The sequence below is a fragment of the Gracilinanus agilis genome, chromosome 3, assembly GCF_016433145.1.
Source record: "Gracilinanus agilis isolate LMUSP501 chromosome 3, AgileGrace, whole genome shotgun sequence".
In the NCBI taxonomy this organism is placed as follows: Eukaryota; Metazoa; Chordata; class Mammalia; order Didelphimorphia; family Didelphidae; genus Gracilinanus; species Gracilinanus agilis.
Genome location: NC_058132.1, coordinates 120,530,055 through 120,548,611, shown reverse-complemented (window position 1 = coordinate 120,548,611; position 18,557 = coordinate 120,530,055). Strand labels below are relative to the sequence as shown.

Below are 18,557 nucleotides of genomic sequence, written 5' to 3'. Positions count from 1 at the left end.
TCCTCTACCATCTTCTCCTAAAGATTGTAATCAAACATCCCCTCTCAAATTTTTAGTTTTTCCCTGTCTACTTTTCTTTCTCTACAACTTTCAAGCATGTCCAAGTTAGTCTTCCTCATCTTTAAAATACATTCAGTACATTCTACAATTCCTTCAAAATATCATCTAATATCTTCTCTTCCCCTTTTTAGTCAAACTCCTTGAAAAAACTATCTATCTATATTTCTCACCTCTACTTCCTTCTCAATAGCTTCTCTGTCCTTTGCCATCTCAGCCTAATTATTCACTTACGATTTCTCTCTTCATATTTACCAGTCCATATTTACTAATCCTTTTTGACCTAAATTCTCCATTTTACACTATATTCTACACTCTCCTCCTGGGAACCCTCTTCTTTGGGTTTTCCTGATATTACTTTTCTGATTCTTCTACTTGTCAGGCCACTCCTCATCCTCCTTTGTTGGCTCACCATTCACTTAATTGTCCTCTAACCATGAGTATTCCCCAGACTTCTGCCCTGGGTCCTCTTCCCTTTTTCCTGTACATTTTCTCTCTAATAGCCTCACAAACTTTGATGTAATTAACTCTTAATATCTATGCAGAGAAGTCCCAGATCAATAAACCCAGCCTTGGCACCTATGCTGATCTTCCACCCTGTAGCACCAGTTGCCCATTGGATATTTCCAATGGAAGACATTTCCAAGACAGAAATATCTTGGAGACATTTTTTAAAATTCTTACCTTCTGTCTTAGAATCCATACTAAGTATTTGTTCCAAGGTAAAAGAATGGTAAGGACTAGGCAAGTAGGGTCAAGTGGCTTGCCCAGGGTCATGCAGCTAGGAAATATATAAGGCCAAATTTTAACCCAGGTCCTCCCATCTCTGGGCCTGGCTCTTTTACCACTGAGTCACCTACGTGCCCATCCTAGAGACATATTAAACTGAATATCTTCAACACCGAATTCATTAACTTTCTCTTCAAACCATCCCTTCTTTCAAACTTCTCTATTTCTATGGAAGGTACCACCATCCATCCAGTCTCCAAATATGTAACCTGAGTGCTATCCTCAACTCCTCACTTACCTCAAATATAATCACTTGCTGACCTTGCCATTTCTACCTTTATAAAATCTCTCATATCCAAACCTTTTCCCCCACTCACCTAGATACTGTGTTAGTTCAAGCCTTCATCACCTCTCAGCTAGGTTATTACAACAGCCTCTTAATTGTTTTCACTGACTCAGGTCTCTCCTGACTTTAGCCCATCCTACACACAGCTGTCGAAAGTATTTTCCTTAACTGCAGATCTGGCCGTGTCATTCCTGTACTCCTAACTTCCTATTGATTCTCAGATAAAATAGAAACACCTCCATTAAACATTAAAAACCCAATAGAATTTGGCCCTAACCAATCTTTCCAGCCTCAATAAACATTACTCCCCTTCCCACACTCTGTCATCCAGTTAAACTGGTCTCATTTCTGTTCCTCACACATGGTCCTCCAATTTCCATCTCTCTGCCTTTTCCCTAGCTATTCTCTCTTTATCTCTATTAAAACCTCTCTCTCTCTCTTTTTTAAAATACAACTCAAGCAATATCTTTTTATCTTCCCAATTGCTAGGACCCTCCCTTCCAAATGACCATATCCACACATACACATATACGCATTTGTTAACATTAAATTTATGCTTTTTGTATAGCTATAGAGATAGCATAAATTTAATGTTTTAGATATATAGTCTCCTCCATTAGATAAGTGCTCCTTAGGGCCAGGGATTATTTCATTTATCGTATTTAGATCTTGAGCTCTAAGGTACATTCCACACCAGAGAGTGGGTTTTTCAATGAAGGTCTCATAAGTCAGTGTTCTTAATTTTGGTCCAACTCTTCTCATAGTCATATATCAAATAAAATCAATCAAACAAGTGCTTTCTTTTAACTTCTATCTTCTGTCTTAGAATTGCTTTAAAGAGTCAGTCCCAAGGCAGAAGAGGGGTAAGGGCTAGGCAATTGGGGCTAAGTGACTTACCTAGATTCACATGGATAGGAAGTATCTGGGGTCAAATTTGAACCCAGGACCTCCTGTCTCTAGGCTTGGTTCTCTATCCACTGAACCACCTAGTTACTCCTTAACAAGTATTTATTAAGTGCCTACTATGTGCTATTGGTCACCTAGCTGGTACACTGGATAGACTGCTAGACCGAAAACCTGCAGGACTCATCTTCCTGAGTTCAAGTCTGGCCTCAGACATGTACTAGCTGTGAGATCCTGGGCAAGTCATTTAACCCTGTTTGTCTCAATTTCCTCAGCTGCAAAATGAGTTAGAGACGGAAACAGCAAAGCACTCCAGTGTCTCTGCCAAGAAAACCCCAAATGAAATTACAAAGAGTTGGGCATGACCAAAATCTGACTGAATAACAAAGGAAATTTTTTTTAAATCACATTTTTAAAAAAATTTAATTAATTTAGAATATTTTCCTATGATTTCATAATTAATTTTCTCTCCCTCCCCTTTTCCCTCCCCCTCCCAGATCTGACAAGTAATTCCACTAGGTAATACACATATTATTGCTCAAAATCTATTTTCATATTATTCATATTTACAATAGAGTGATCTTTTAAAGCCAAAACCCCAATCATATTCTCATCAAACCTTGTGATCAATCATATGTTTTTCTTCTGTGTTTTTACTCCCACAGTTCTTTCTCTGGATGTGAATAGCATTCTTTCTCCTAAGTCCCTCGGATTGTTCTGGATCACTGCATTGCTACTAGTAGCAAAGTCCATTACATTTGATCAATCCACAATGTTTCAACTACTGTGTGCAATGTTCTCCTGGTTCTGCTCATTTCACTCTGCAAAAGATCACATATGTTAAAAACACATTTATAGCTGTACTTTCTGATAGCAAAGAACTGGGAACAAAGTAGATGCCCATTGATTGGAAATCAGTTGAAAAAACTATGGTATATTCATTTAAAGGAATATTTTTCAGTAGTAAGAAATGATGAATGTGAGGAATCATGGGAAATACAGTCAGATCTATATGACCTGATGCCAAGTGAAGTAAACAAGTGCAAAAGGAAAATAAGTACAATAATTACAACACTGTAAATGAAAGGGATTACACAAAGAAAAATATAGTCTGAGTAAATGAAAAGCCAGTGCCAGTCATGGAGAAAAGTCAATGAGTCATGCCTCTCAAATTAGAGTAGAGAGACAGGGGATTATCAGAGCAAAATATTATATATGTTGTTCAATGTGATTGCTGTTTGCGATGTTTTAAAATTGTGCTTGTTACAAAGGAGAGTTTAATCCTGAGGGAGAGGGGATTTTGTCCCTGAAGAAATAATTATGATATAAAAACAAAGACATCAATAAAATGTGATAGAGGGTTGGGATGGGGAAATAGTTTTTAGATCTGCCATTTAATCAGTGTTCAGACCTTCCAATAAGAAAATTTCTGTGTCAATGCAGATCAGTGATAAAGACTATTTTAAAACATGAAATAAAATGTAGACAATAACATTACTTATAACTGCAAGCAGGAACCAAGGTACATACCCAACAGTTTGTGAATGGTAGAATAAAGCATGGAATTTCAAAATAGCAGAATATTATCATACAATGCCATAAAAAAGAAAAATATAAAGAATATAAATAAATTTGAGAAGGCATTTGGAGTAATGTGAAACAAAAAAAGTAGAATTAGAAAAATAATATTTACATGACCTACAACTATGTAGTTGTATATATATACTCAGATACAGAGATGACTGAACAAATGGGATAGAATGGGACACAAAGGAAATATGAAGCAGTAATTATTAGTTATAAAGCTGTTGATAAATAAATATTTTTATCCTTCAAAAGGTGGGAAACCAAGAAAGGGAAATTCTATTCTGGATCAAAATCTTATGAACATGGAAGAAATTATGAGTGGCGTGTGGAAATGATAGGATATAGGGAGTGAAGGAGAAAATTACCACTTCACATTAAAATCTATAATAAAAAGGGAGTTGGAAAGTTGGAAATAGTATGGCAAATTACCAAGGGAAGGATGGAGTAGAGATTTCAAAGGGCTAAGAAAAACAAGAGGGATTTGCAGGAAAGAAGGCTACCTAAATGAAGGTGGAGCACCTCTTATATTTTTCTACTCCAGGAGAAATCACCCAAAACATATTCATTGTAAAGCAGGAAAAACTCAAAGGCAGTTATTAATATTGTCTATATTCATTAAATGCCTCCTCCCAAAAATTCTCAAAGTTCTTTCTTCTCTAGGATGTGAACTAACTGTATTTTATCAAGTTAGCACCTAAACTGGAGCTAAGATAAAACATAAATTGCAGCTTGAAAACAAACTAAATTCTCTCTTCTGGCTTCTCTAAGTTCTTTCCTTATCCTAAACTGAAAACAGTTGTTAGTTTTACCCTGGAGGCAGCTAGAATGATTCTGATGCTTGTACGGTTTTGAAAGAACCTTAAGATCCCCTGTGGGTTGTAAGATGTAAGCAGATCTGCTATTAAAGTGAGTTCATCTGTGGAGATAAGCAGCTTGAGAATTTCTTTTGGTGCCAAAACCTTCCCCTTCTGTTTTAGGCCTTGAGCCAATAACTCATTCTCTAAGTTCCATGAGAGTCTAATCTAAGGGCACAGGGCAATAACAGATTATACCCCATTGATGTCAACTGCTTATAAATATTATTTGAGAGTCCAAAATGGGAAGAAGGGAACAGTGGAAAATATTTGAGCACCAGAAGGTTCATGGGATTTGTGGTGCCACTCAGTCACTGACTGTAACCCTATTCTTTCCCGTGCCTAGAAACCCTAGGACTTGGTTTGGTGGCACCCTCTTCTGGTTTTACATTGTCACTATTTTTCCACTGTGGTTTGGGTTTCTGCCCTTAACTTAGCGTACTGAAGAAAAGATTTTCTTTTCTGCCCTTGTTCTTCTCCTTAGAAAAAAGAAGACAATACATTATTTTTTTCTGTGTACTCACTAATATGTGTTATAGATAAGCACAAAGAGGGTTTTTATATTCTTTAGCCATCCTGGTAATAACATCCATATGCATTATGAATAAATGAAGTGGATTTATTGAGCTACTCTGGAAAACTATTCAATCACCTGTTCACTTCTATAGGAAAAACAACTCATTAGATCAAAATCAAGAACGTTAGAAGAAAGAATAAAATTGAGATGACATGCACTTGAGACAACCTCAACAGGACCTAAGCAACTTGTTGAACTGAAAAATGGTTAAAAAAAAAAAAAGGCATCAAACTATGCTTACGTGTTATAGAAGTTTTAAAACTATGAATCAATCACCTCAAAAATGAGACCAGGAAAGCCTAGAAACCACCCTAGTCAGCAAATATTTTATTTCTTGCCAATGGAGAGGCATAGCAGCTATCCTAGGAGGACTTTTCATTATCCAGTGCCTTATTTTGACTGCTGTGATACATCTCGTTATTTGAAATGCTACTGATATATGAATTTCTCAATATAAAAGAGAAATTAAATGATCAATCAAGTCATTATCATTATTGTTGTTATCATCACTAGATGTATATTTCAACTGCAAGTATAATCACTATTTTAGGAAGCCTCTTCTCAGAAGACAGGAAAAGGTTGAAGTTTAGAGATAAAAGGGAGAGGACTGAGATTACAATCTGCTGGAGTAGATGGGACAGGCTGGAATCAAGGGCACATATGGAGGGGCTAGTCTTGACAAAGAGAAGAGTCACCTCATTGTCAGAGACTGAGAGAAAGGAAGAGATTGATAGGTGGTACTGATGGAGTTTATATAAAGAGAATGAAAAGAGAGGCAGTTTATGTCAAATGGTCTCAATTTTCTCAGGAAAGGAAGATGCAAAGTCCTTAAGCTGAGAGAGGAAGGGACGGAGAGGGAAATTCTGTATGGAAGACTTAAGGAAAACAAATAAGTTTTGTTTTAGAAAAGCTTTTGTGGGGTGTGAGATAGGGAATCAATCAGGAAAGAGTAAAAGGATTGCCTTGCTGCAGTGAAGGACCAGTTGAAGTTGAGTTGGATAGCATGAATCTATAATAGACTGAATCAGCATGCTTATTTGACTTCACCTAGCACTATTCTGTAACCCTTGCATAGATACTAGTGTTTATATCAGTGATGGGCAACCTTTTGAGATTGGTGTGTCAAAATTCACCAAAAAACTGAGCATAACTAGGGTGGTGTGTCACTTTGAGAAAAAAACCATAATTTCATGATATTTATAGTTTAAATAAAATATATAATTATAATATATAACTGTATTTAATAAATCAAAATAGGTAAATTAACATAGGTAGAATTGTCATCTATAGTGCACAGTGTGTCTACACTACAGCAAATGTTTCGTCCTCGGCTTGCGGCCCCATACTTCTCTGTATGCGGCCACACATCATCGAAAATGGCTATACGTGTGACACTCGTGTCATAGGTTTGCCATCACCAGTTTGTATTAATGTGTTAAAGGCTTTATTGTGAGCAGAATTTTTAAAAGAGCAGACTATGGTAATTCTCCAAGAGAGAAATCCTTTAAAAGCTGGGGCATGCAGTCTGATGACAAAGGGGTCTTATGGCTAGCTTGCATTTGTGCTAAAGACCAGGAGTAAGAGTCAACAACATCTGTTAAATCGGCTTATGTCATCCTTCTGATTGGCCCAACAGTATATCATTTTAACCTTCCAGCAAAAGTAAGGCAACACTGATTGGTGGACTTTTTTTAATGAGGCAGGTTGTTTTCAGCTTTTCCCTATTACTACATTGTTAAAGGGTAGGACTAATCCTCAAAGTCAACGTGTAGAGCTAGGAAAAGGCTTTCAGATGTGATTGATCACACTCCTAACACTAACTTAAGAACACTAGCTGTCCCATGGACTCAGCTGCCTTAGCAAACTTGGCTAGAAACATAGGCCATCTCAACCAGGTTTTCACTAGATTAGCATCCCTATTGGAGACCAGGTCACCCCAAACTTTGATTAGGAAAGGCAAGAATCACTCCTCCTGCACTCCCACTTAGCTTAAGCTGTCTTCTATTTATCAGGTAAACAGATTCAAGAGTCCCATTCCAAGCAAATGCTTGCTCAGTTATGCCTTTCAGAAACTACCTGACCAGCCAGCCTCAGACACTTCCCAGCTGTGTAACCCTGGGCAAGTCACTTGACCCCCATTGCCCACCCTTACCACTTTTCCACCTATGAGCCAATACACAGAAGTTAATGGTAGAAAGAAAGAAAGATAGAAAGAAAGAAAGAAAGAAAGAAAGAAAGAAAGAAAGAAAGAAAGAAAGAAAGAAAGAAAGAAAGAAAGAAAGAAAGAAAGAAAGAAAGAAAGGAAGAAAGAAACTACCTGACCTTTAGAGGAGGAGTCTGAGGAAATTAATGTATTAAATATTGTATTAAAAATAATACGATACACTATTAATTTTCTGTTCCTCCTTGATTCACTGAGAGAGACAATCTCCTTAATGAATCATTAACTGATATCACAATTAAAAATCTCAGGATTGATTCACCAGGATACAACAGGGCCTGAAGGTACTAAACACATTATCAAGCATTTTTTAACAATAGAGCACAAGTGTTTTAATATGATGGGAATGTGTGAGGAAATTGGGAGAGAAAATGACCAATGCATCAACAGGAACCATTGGGGGCAGGCACACATCTTGGACTAATATAATATATAAACAATGAGCTGGGTACAGAATTACCCTGAAGGAAAGTTTTTAAAAGACTTGTTTTTCCTTATAAAGTATTGAAACTATCCTTGAGAGTTCATTGATCCGGGGGGCCTAGGCAGGAACCCTGTATACAAAAGCCATAGAAAGACTAATCAAAGGATTTTCCCTCAGGCTTGACATGTACTTCTGGCTAGCACAAAGTACAGGGAAGTTGAACTCAACTAAATTGAGTGCTATATACTTTCTGAGTATTCTTTCCATGCCATGACTAGATGAACTTTCTTTTTTAAAAATGTAGATAGTCTACAAATGTCTCGCCTTGGTTTTTTTCTTGAACCTGAACCACTAAAATGGTCTGGGGTAGACCTGGACCAGAAGAGAGACGAAGGGTAGAGCAGTAGCAATAGGAGCAGGTTGGGTAGCACGGATAGCACTGATTGCCTTTGGGAAATTACACAGTATTTTTTAAATAAATCCAAGCTTCTCATTGAAACTAAGATCCCTCTTAGGATCATAAAGATCATACAATAACAGATTTAGAACTGGAAGAGACCTTTGAGGTCATCTAGTTCAACAACCTCATTTTATATGTGAGGAAACTGAGCCTTAAAGAAATCAAATCATTTGCCCACAGTCACACAGGCAAAAACTGAGTTTTAAACCCAGGTCTTGTTATTCTGAGTTCAGCACTCTTTCTGCTATATCCTGTTGTCCTCTCTTTTGGTGATTCTCTGTGGCTATGAGTCATGGAATTCCCCAGTCTCAGAAGAGTAAATTTGTGGGGTACCCAAAAGGCAACCCAGAGGCACATGGTGAGCAGGAGTTAGCTACCACACATTACCAGTGAATAACTATGCAAGAAAAGCAATGCAAAAATATATTCAGAGAAAGACGTCATCTTAGGAATGTATGTCTGAAAATTAGGGAGACTAGAAAGGAAGGTGGGGGTGGGTGGGTCATGTGGTGAGAGTAAGAGACAACCTTGCCTAGGAAGAGTCTTAGGATGTTGGGTGGAGCCCATGTATTATCTTTATAGAAGGACATGGACAAGTCACACTAGGAAAAGAAATGATGGGTATGTTATATTCTTTATGGGAGGGAGCAGTCACATTGATGGAGAAAAGGTACATAGCAGCATTATTTGTGAAATAGAAAGCTGGGAACAAAAGCTGGAAACAATAATTAGGGAATGGCTAAACAAATTATGGTGCATTAATATAATAGAATATGACTGCACTATAAAGAATGGAGATATATTAAGAATTAAGAGAAATGATGCAAGTGATGCATAGTGAAGAAAGGAAGAGTAAACATGAATATTTGCTACAATATAAATAAAATCAACAAGGAGAGAAAGTAAAATATAGTCAAATACAAATGTATCATATTGCTTATAGGTTATATTATTATTCTAATAAAAGATGTATTATTAAGTTATATATTCCTTCTTTCTATTGATAATGTATAATCAAATTGTTTATCAGGGGATATACTTTTTTAAAGCACTTGCCCATAATTGTGGAAGAAGTTATCTCCTGTCAAAATATGTGTCAATAATTTGTGGAAAGTTAAAGTGGAATGGACTGTCTGCTGGTGAGATAGTAGGTTTCTTGTGATCCCCTTTAATATTAGCCTTCCCCCATCTCCTCTTTTAGAATGTGAGCTCCTTGAGAAATTTTTTTTAGTTTAGTTTTTTTTTTTTTTTTTTTGTATTTCTTTGAATCTCCAGCCCTAAGTATAAGAGTTTGGCTTATAGCAAGTGTTTGATAAATGCTTGTTGACTTGATTTTCTCACTGTCTTCTAGCCAAAAGTTGGGGGACCTAAAGGATACTGATAGGAGAATAGTGTTCATTTTCAGAAGAGTGAGACTAAATATTCCACCAAGAGCCAAGAATCTCTCAATGCTGAGATTCTGACTTTTAAAATACTATTTCTATTTTTTAAAACTTTGATGTATTTTGATTTTTTTTTACCATCATAGTTTTCCCCAGGATCTTTCTCCTTCTCTAAGCCATTTCATATAATAAAAAGTATTTTTGAAACCAAAAAAAAAAAAAAAAAAGAGGGAAAAATCAGCATCAAAAAAGAGTCTGGGACCTCAGACACTTCCCAGCTGTGTGACCCTGGGCAAGTCACTTGACCCCCATTGCCTACCCTTGCCACTCTTCCACCAAGGAGCCAATACACAGTAAAGTTAAGGGTAAAAAAAGTATTGACTCCCAGACGGAAGGTAAGGGTTTAAAAAAAAAAAGTCTGAAAATTTGTGCAGTGTGCTTCCCACCTCTACCAAGGAGTGGGGTGGGAGTGTCTCCTTATATTTCTTCTTTCAAGCCATGATAATTTTTGATAATTTAGCAACATTCGATTTTGGTCTGTGTGTGTGTGTGTGTGTGTGTGTGTGTGTGTGTGTGTTTCCTGTTAAAATTGCAGCAGTCACTGTCTATATTGTTTTCTAGTCTCTGTTTATTTCACCATGCATCAGTTCATATAGATGTTTCTTTGCTCTTCTGTATTTATCATTTGTCAATTCTTACAGCACAATATCCCACTACATTCACATCCCACAATGTGTTCAGCTATTCCTTCAATAAGCATCTACTTTGTTTCCAATTCTTTCTCATATTAAAAAAAATCTGTTTTATTTTGGTGTCTAATAGGAAACTTTCTTATTATCAGTAACCTCCCTGAAGTATGTCTAGTAGTGGAATCTCTGGGTCAAAGAGTGCATACTTTTTGGTCACTTGATTTGCGTAATTCCTAACTGTTTCAGTGATTCTATTTTAATAACAATCAGTCCAAAGAACTGCCCCGGCACCCACATCCTCAACGTCTGATAAAAGCAGTCTAATCTAGATCATCTGAAATGCAAGGGATTGTGGAAAGTGTTTCCCAAAGCTGCCAGTTTGGCCAACATTTTTTTATTAAGGATCTCTAGGAAAGCACTCCAAAACCAAAGGTCTCTTTCCCGCCTCCCGCTCTCCAGGGAGGACACGTTGCTAGGTAGAGGCCTCCCATTGGCTGGAGGGGTGGGGCCGGCAGCTTTTCCCCTCCAAGAAACAGGGGAGGAGGGAGCTCCAAGGACACGCGCTCCTCCCGCTCCAGCTCAAGCGGCCCTTTGCCAGGACTTCTGGGGAGTCCACCGACCCGCCCAGAATAAAATAAACCAATCAGCGTGTCCAATGCACCCCGCCTCTCTGAGGATGAGTCAATAAAATCTGCGAGAAGAGTTGGAGTCCCGCCCCTTGGCAGCCAGAAGCTCCGGTTCTCCAGGCGCGCCCCCAGGCTCCCTGGTGAATTTAGCCCGGAACCTGGTCCTAATTTTTTTTCTTTCTCTCTCTTTTTCTCTCTCTCTGTTTTTTTTTCCTTTCCTTTCCTCTTGGTCACGTGAAGCGGCAGCAGGAGGCTGGTACTTCCTTGGGACACGTGACCCGGCAGTGCAGTGGCTCTCGGTCCCCTCCTCCTGAGGCTGCTGCCGCTGCGACCGCTGCTCCTCCCGCCGCCGCTGAGCTCTTTCTTTCTCTATTCCCCCCACCCCCAGAGGAGCGCGCCTCGTCTCGCCGCGGGGAGTCGGGGCTAGAAAGGCGCGCGCGCGGGTGGCTTTTCTCCAGGTAGCGCGTGGGCGCGAGCTCGCGGCAGAAAGTGGGCAATGAACGGGTGGGGAGTGGGGGGCTGGTTGGTGGGAGGCTGGCTGGCTGGCCGGCCGGCCGACCGACCGTGCTCGCGCGGCTGTCCTGGCCTGGAGTCCCAGAATCAGGCGTTTGCCGCTGTCCAGGATCCGTTAGGTGGGGCAGGGGCTCTTCGGCATCCTTGTGCCTGGCGCCGCGAGCATGAGGACCCGGGCAGCGCTGTTTGGAGGGAGGTTCCTGGCCCCTTTTCGTGCTGCTTTTCGGCGTCCAGCGAGCAAGGAGGAGGGAGTAGGAATGGGGGGCGGGGGAGGGGGCAAGGAAAGTTCTGTCTTTTATTACGTCATTTTTTTGGAGGGGATATATAAATGTATGTGTACATGCTTGTCCAGCATAAGGGCTGGTGCCCCTGCGTGTGCTAGTTAAACTGCGACCGGCTGTCTTCTTTCTCTCAATGCCTCCACACCTGTCTGGTGTGATTTGAACACCCGCAGCTGTTGTTCCTTTTCTATCTGGGTTAAGACATCAGATTTACCCCAGGGCGTTCTCCACTCAAGTTTCCCCCCACTCCTACCCCCCACCTCCGAAGTGAACAAGTAATGCCCTCCCCGGGTCTTTGATCCTGGAACACCACGAAATAGCATCTTATTTGATCTTTCCATGATATGATCCTGGCCTCGGACTATCGAGGCATGCCCTGTTCTAGGTGCTATCTCTTTTCTTGTGGCATAGAGTTTATATTTTGCCACCTGAAGCCTCCTGCTAAGGGGCAGAAAGTATTAGTCAGCTGTACTTTGAAACTTTATGAAGTTAGTTTGCTGGGTGGCCCTTTTATGTAGCTGTAGATTTGCATTTGAGTGTCATTTCCTCTTGGATAAATGGTCCCTCCGGGGCAAAAACTTTGAGTCTTTTGAAGTGGTCTCAATTATGGGTGAAGTATTCTTGTGGGAGAAATTAATAACATAGTTGTATTGTTAGCTGTTATTGTAGTTGTATTTAAGCTATTAAAGCTTAAAATTCAAATTAAGAACTTTTGGAACACCCCACTTAACATAGTAAGTTAGAAAAGCTTAATTTAGTAAGCTATTTGTGCTTATTAAATTAATAAGCTAAAATTTTTGGATTACCCCTGTATGTTAACTTGTTAAAACAAGCGTATAGACTATATTTTAATCCATCCTGGGAAAAGAAACACTGTACTTTGGCTACCCTCATATTCTTGATCATAATAGAAAGCATCCAGAATAATGTGATACTACATTATGTAGTTTGGGGCAGCAGTTTTGGTTCAAATGACCAGAATCTGGGATTTTCGGTGAGGAAATAATCACAAAGCTGAAGTCCTTTGCAGCAGTTTATTAATAAAGGGTGCCCCTGCCTTTCAGCTAGGATTGGCAGGATTTCCAGTAAACAGCAGCAAGCTTTGGGAAGTCTAATAGTGAGAGTCTTTGAGTGTCAGGAAAGGGGAGGTAAAGAAGTAGGGCTATGTGAACAACTAGTCCTAGAATGGTATTCATTTTTCAGGGTTCATAGCACATTTACTGTGAACCTCACAGGAGTAGGTGCTTGGGAGATACAAAAGAAATAGAAGATAAGGACCTTGGTCCAAGAACTTACAATCCAATCAGGGAGATAAGATTGAACAACAACAACAAAAAATCCTGGCTTGTGTCTACAGTTGGTATCACTTTCTAGCTTGTGAGGTCTGAATTTAGCCAGGGCATGCTTCTTGGAAAAAATGAAGGCAGCAGATCTCATCATTCTACTTATTAAGGGTCTCTAAACCTGGAGTCCTGAACCTAAACTTTTTTTTTTTAATATATATTTGGTTACTATATTTCGATATTACTAGCTTCCTTTGGAATATTATGTATATTATTTTGAGAAAGGGTCCATTGTACTATGTAGGAAATTGACTAAATCTATTCAGTTTCTAAGTCATATATTCATCCTTAAAAGTGAGTGGTACCTTAGAGTCCTAAAGTATGGAAGGATCCCAAGAATTTTGTTTAGTCTATCTTTTCAAGTAAGACTCAAGAAAAATCCTTGAAAATAATTTTCTTCCTCCTTGCAAAGTATCCAGAGAAAAAGATTTCATAACAGTCCTTTTTCTTATAAGGGATTTCTTCCTTGTCTAGTCAAAACTTATGTTGTCTGTTTCATCTTTTCTTTTTTTTTTCTTTCTTAAACCTCTCCTCTTCTTCCCCCTCCCTCACCAAGCTGAAATATGGTGAAGTTACTTTTCATCTTTGTTCTACTGATTAAGTGAACTCTTCCTTGTGAGGCCTATTTGTTATTTTTGTGAGCTTCTGAATCCATTCTAAGTTCTCTGTTAAGCCCTTTTCAGGCCTAAAATTCAGACATTTCACATTGTGGTGAAAAACAAAAACACCAAAATTAGGAGACCTCTGGTCTAATTAGCATCTCTATCTATAGTGGCAGGATTGATAGAACCTTGGGCCTGAGTCAGACTAAACTTCCTGAGTTCAAATTTGGCCTCAGATCCTTACTAGCTCTGTTACTGTAGACAAGTCATTTAACTCTGTTAGCTTTAGTTCCTTGAAGTCTGTAAAAATGAGCTGGAGAAGAAAATGCCAAGAAAATCACGAAGAGTTGGACACAACTGAAAGCATAATTTGAAATGATTGAACAACAAAACTGAGGCAAACATAGGTGACTTGTCCAGAGCCACATAGCTAGTATCTGAGGTCAGATTTGAACTCTGGAAGATGATTCTTCCCAACTCCAGTTCTGGCATTCTATCTACTGGTTCACTTAGCTGAACATTGGTTAGGGACTGCCTATGCATTGAAATAGCTCTAGTATTAGTCTTAAAAACTAAATACTGGCTAAAAGATGAGTTCATATTGGACCTCATCTGAGAAGAATTAAATTCATTGAATACCAAAATATCTCCGGAAGACAGGCTCAAGTTAATAGAATACTTTTTAGGGTGTTGTAAATATTAAGGCCTAAGGAATGTTGAGGTCTCCTTTGCAAAAGTAGTTTCATAAGCTAGCTTTATCAAGCTTTGGTGATTTCTAGTAGCTCTATTTATATAGCTCTATAAAGTTTAAGTGATTTATCCACATCTCATGTGAGTCTTCTGAGAATCCTTTGTTGTAGGTCTTGTGGGCATTATTGAACCCTGTTTTACAAAGGAAGAATATGAGGTACAGGGAAGTTATAAGAGTAACCCACAGTCACACAGATGGTAAGTGACAAAGACAGGACTCAAAACTTGATTTTTCCAAGTCTCATTCCATTATGCTAAAATGTTGCACACTGACTAGTATTCAGTGTAATTTAATTCACTTAATAAGTACCTACTATGTGAACAGCACTTGGGATGCAAAGACAAAATGAGAAACAGTTTCTTTTCCAAAAGAGTATAATTGAGGATAAAGAGAACTAATACCTAGGACAATCAAGGAAGGTTCCCTGTAAGAAGTAGTATCTGGCATGAGTCTTTCAGGAAATTCATATTGGAAGATTCTCGGAAGTATTTTGAGTGCTCAAGAGAGCTTTGATGTAGTCTTTGCTTTCTATTCTTTATCTTTTCCTCAAGTTTCTATCTCATTGGGTTACTCATGAAGATGTTTCTAGGCTGCTTATTGTGGTATATGAAATTCTTAATCCATAGCAGGAACTCTTAAAAGATTTTACTGTACATCAAATAGTGCCACCCATTATAAATTAAGACATCTTATACATTTTTATGTTCATTTGGATATCAAATCATTTCCACTTGACAAAGTTAAGAATGGATAGAAATATCACTTTGGACACATGTTCTTTGTGCTTTTTTTGTTGACAAAATGCTTCCTATTTTTAAAATCTCAAAATCAAATTATTTAATTAAAGTTTTCACTGGCTAAAATATTTCTTTGCTGGGCAAATTGCATTGTTGGTGATGAGCAAGTGTTTTGCTCTAAACTTAATTGTTTTTATTGATAATCTTTTGTTTTTACACCACCTAAATTTCCCTATGCCCCCAGATAGCCATCTATCTTAGCAAAGAATTTTTTTTAAAGGAGGAAAAATTTTTTTAAAAGAGGGAAAAAAATAAAACTGATCAATAGTTTTTAAGATCCAAAATTATATGCAATGTTCCAGACTCCTCTTGGCTCTGCAAAGGTTGGGAAGGATGTCTTTTCAACTTTGGGATAAATCTTGTCCCTTATAATTTTGCAGCATTCCAAATGTTTCTAACAGGGAGCATTGTTTGAAGAAACTGAACCATTTGGGGCACATTGTAGGTTGATTTTTAATGTAGAGTTAGAAAAGTACTACTGGAATTCAAGCCTTTCTATTGCTATTTGTGTTTCCTTGCTTTTCAATTGCTGGTAAATTTTGCTCAGAGTTGTTCTTGGATTGCATACATATGAAGCCAGCTGCATATTTCCAGAATTATGGTTTGGATTCAAGCCATAACTGGCTAGAACTGACATTTTTCAGAAAGCCACAGATTTAGAATCACATCCAAATCCCAAACATACCTTAACTGATTAATTTAAAAAATTTGGTATCTCTAGTAGATTTGAACTTTGCCAAACTATCTCATTGCCAAAAGGGATACTTTCAGCTTTTTAGCTCGTTAGAAAATTTATGAAGTAAGGGTTGGTCCATTCTCTTTAGTCTTTCATACTGCCTAGAATTGGGGTTGTCACAAAGAACTATATTTTGGTAGTGGAGCATGGTTCCTTCCTGTTTACCGTTCCAAAACAAAAGTATAGTGTGATGATTTTTAAAAAATGATTCTGTTTTGCTTTCTATGCAGATATATTTGCTGTTAACAAATCAGCCAACTAGGATGTGGAAGCCTTACTTTACCTTTACTACTTTAGTGAGCCTTCAGGGAAATAGATCAGCATGTATCCCAAATTTTGCTTTCAATAGGATTTTCTTTAGGTATTGATCTTAGTAATGTGTACTGAAAAGTTCCTAGAATTACCTAAAGTTTTTGTTTTGTTCTAGATCTGTAATTTCACCAGGGATAGAAAAAATCCCCATCTGAAAATTCCTAGACAATTCATCTGTAACATCTGTCTTACAGCAGCTTGGGGCACTGAGAAATTAAGTAAATCAATCCTGATCACACAGTTGGTAGATGTCAGAGAAGGGACAGGAACCAAATCTTTAAGGCTTTCTCTTTATTCTCTATGACTACAGGAAGGCTTCCAGGATATTTTGCTGCTATTTGTTTTTCAAGATAACACAGTTACCGGGCAGAGATCTTTTATAAGTCATTTTATTATCTTACTTTCTGACTTAGCATCCATTCTAAGAGAGAAGAGCTGCAAGGGCTAGGCATTCAGGGTTAAGTGACTTGCCTGGGGTCTTAAGTGTCTAAGGCTAGATTTGAAACCAGGCACTCCTGACCTGGTGCTCTATTCTCTGTGCTACCTTGATCCTCTGGTCATTCATTTCTGTTCTGGATTTGATGAAAACTAATGAGGGCATAGTTACAGAGAACAGTGCACTCCAGAGCAGCAACCATGGTTACTAGCCATGCTTTTTAGAGGGCAAGGGGACCCACGGGTGCACTTTTATCTTCCGTTGTTTGTATAAACAAATGTTAGCAGCATCTCATTTTTTAAGTGGCAAATTAGGCCTAAAGGTGGCCACATTCCTGCAGCACCTTAGGTCAGGGTTTCTTTCTGGAATCTAGCAGTTGTTAAGAACACCTTAGATTTCTGTCCATAGTCATCTCTTGTTAGATAGAAGATAATAGTACTCTGCCTCTTCTTTCATATTAGTACGAGATTACTAGAAATAGGAGTGGAGGCTGCTAAGATGTGGAAAGAGACAGAGCATTGTTCAGCTATTCCACATAAGTTCTTCTGTACAACTAATGGAGATTCAACAACCTTTTACCAAGAAGAGTGTCAGGGTTGATATGGTTTAAAAAAAAAAAACAAAAAACAAAACTACGCCTTTGTTGAAGATGATAATATCAAGAACAACAGCAACTGACATTTATATGTCACTTTAAGGTTTGCAAAACATTTACAGCTATCTCAATTTATCCTCCCACCTGCTTTAGGAAGGATGTGCTATTTTTATATTCCATTTTATAGATGAGAAAACTGAGGAGGACCTAGAAGTTAAATGACTTTCCCAGAGTCATAGAATTATTGTCTGAAGCTGGATTTAAGTTCAGGTCTTGGGAACAGCCCCACAGTCTTAGGAAAAAAAAAGCCAGAAATGCCAAGTAATAAGAATACTGAAGTTCCAGGAATCTGGTTTAATAGCAAGAAGAGGAAGAGATCCTAGAGGAAGTAGATGAGTTCCAGACCTAAGCAGTAAATGGAACATGAGCTTTGAATCACTTATGTTACTGGCTTACTGAGGTGAAGATATAGATAATTAGAAACAAAACATTTTGATAAGTGAATAATCATTTTAGCATTTAATTGTAGTAGGAAGGACTGCTTGGGGAGGATCCTAGGAAATGAGCTGAGGTCTCCAAGATCATAAAAGCCCCAGGCTGGGAGGCACTAAGAAGATGCTACAATGTGTGTGGAAAGGATATTCTGTCCTTAGGTAGAAATACTGACCCATCATCAGTCCCAGGAACCCTGGCTACATCTATTCCAGCCTACGTCTAAAATGATGTCAATACATCATCAGTGGTAACTTGTACATCTGCTATAATAGCCTTGCCAACAGCTGAACTTCCTCCTAAAAGAAAGATCACCTTGGTAGCCAATAAGTATCTATAACACTGGCCTTTTTGGATTTTTTGACATTTTGTTTTCACCACCCTGCACTGAACCTTTTTACTACTTATTTCCTCTGCCTGAAATGGTTTCCCTCCTCACCTCCACCTTTTGGCTTCCTTCTAGGCTCAGCGTTAATTTGCTTTAGACCTTTCCTAGTCCTTGTCCGTCCAGTTCTCCACCACCTCTACCACTATCCCTTACCTTTTGAGATTTCTTCTCATTTAAACTGTACATATCTTTACATAATTGATCATTAGAATGTGAATTCCCTGAGGGCATGGACCTGTTTTTTGCCTTTCTTTTCATTTTCTAATAAGTAAGGGTTTTTATAAAATGCTTGTTAACTGATCCTATCAGCTTTGAATTTACTTTGGAAAACAAAAATATTTCTATGTTTGCTTTTTTTGAGGGTGGGGAAAAGAGGCTGAAGTTAAACATTTATTATTTAAGACTTTGGGAAGTGAGACACAGATGAAAAAATAAGTCTCAGTTCTCAAGGAATTT

General features: G+C 38.3%; 1 protein-coding gene across 1 annotated transcript in view; it reads left to right on the top strand.

The window, feature by feature from the left end:
* The first annotated feature begins 11,129 nt into the window (after positions 1–11,129).
* The window catches only part of RCBTB1 (RCC1 and BTB domain containing protein 1), a 51,676-nt gene continuing 44,248 nt past the window's right edge, over positions 11,130–18,557 (top strand). Inside the window, exon 1 of the mRNA XM_044668239.1 lies at positions 11,130–11,313. The gene's annotated coding sequence lies outside the window, so the exon portion shown is untranslated. The remainder of the gene's footprint in view (positions 11,314–18,557) is intronic.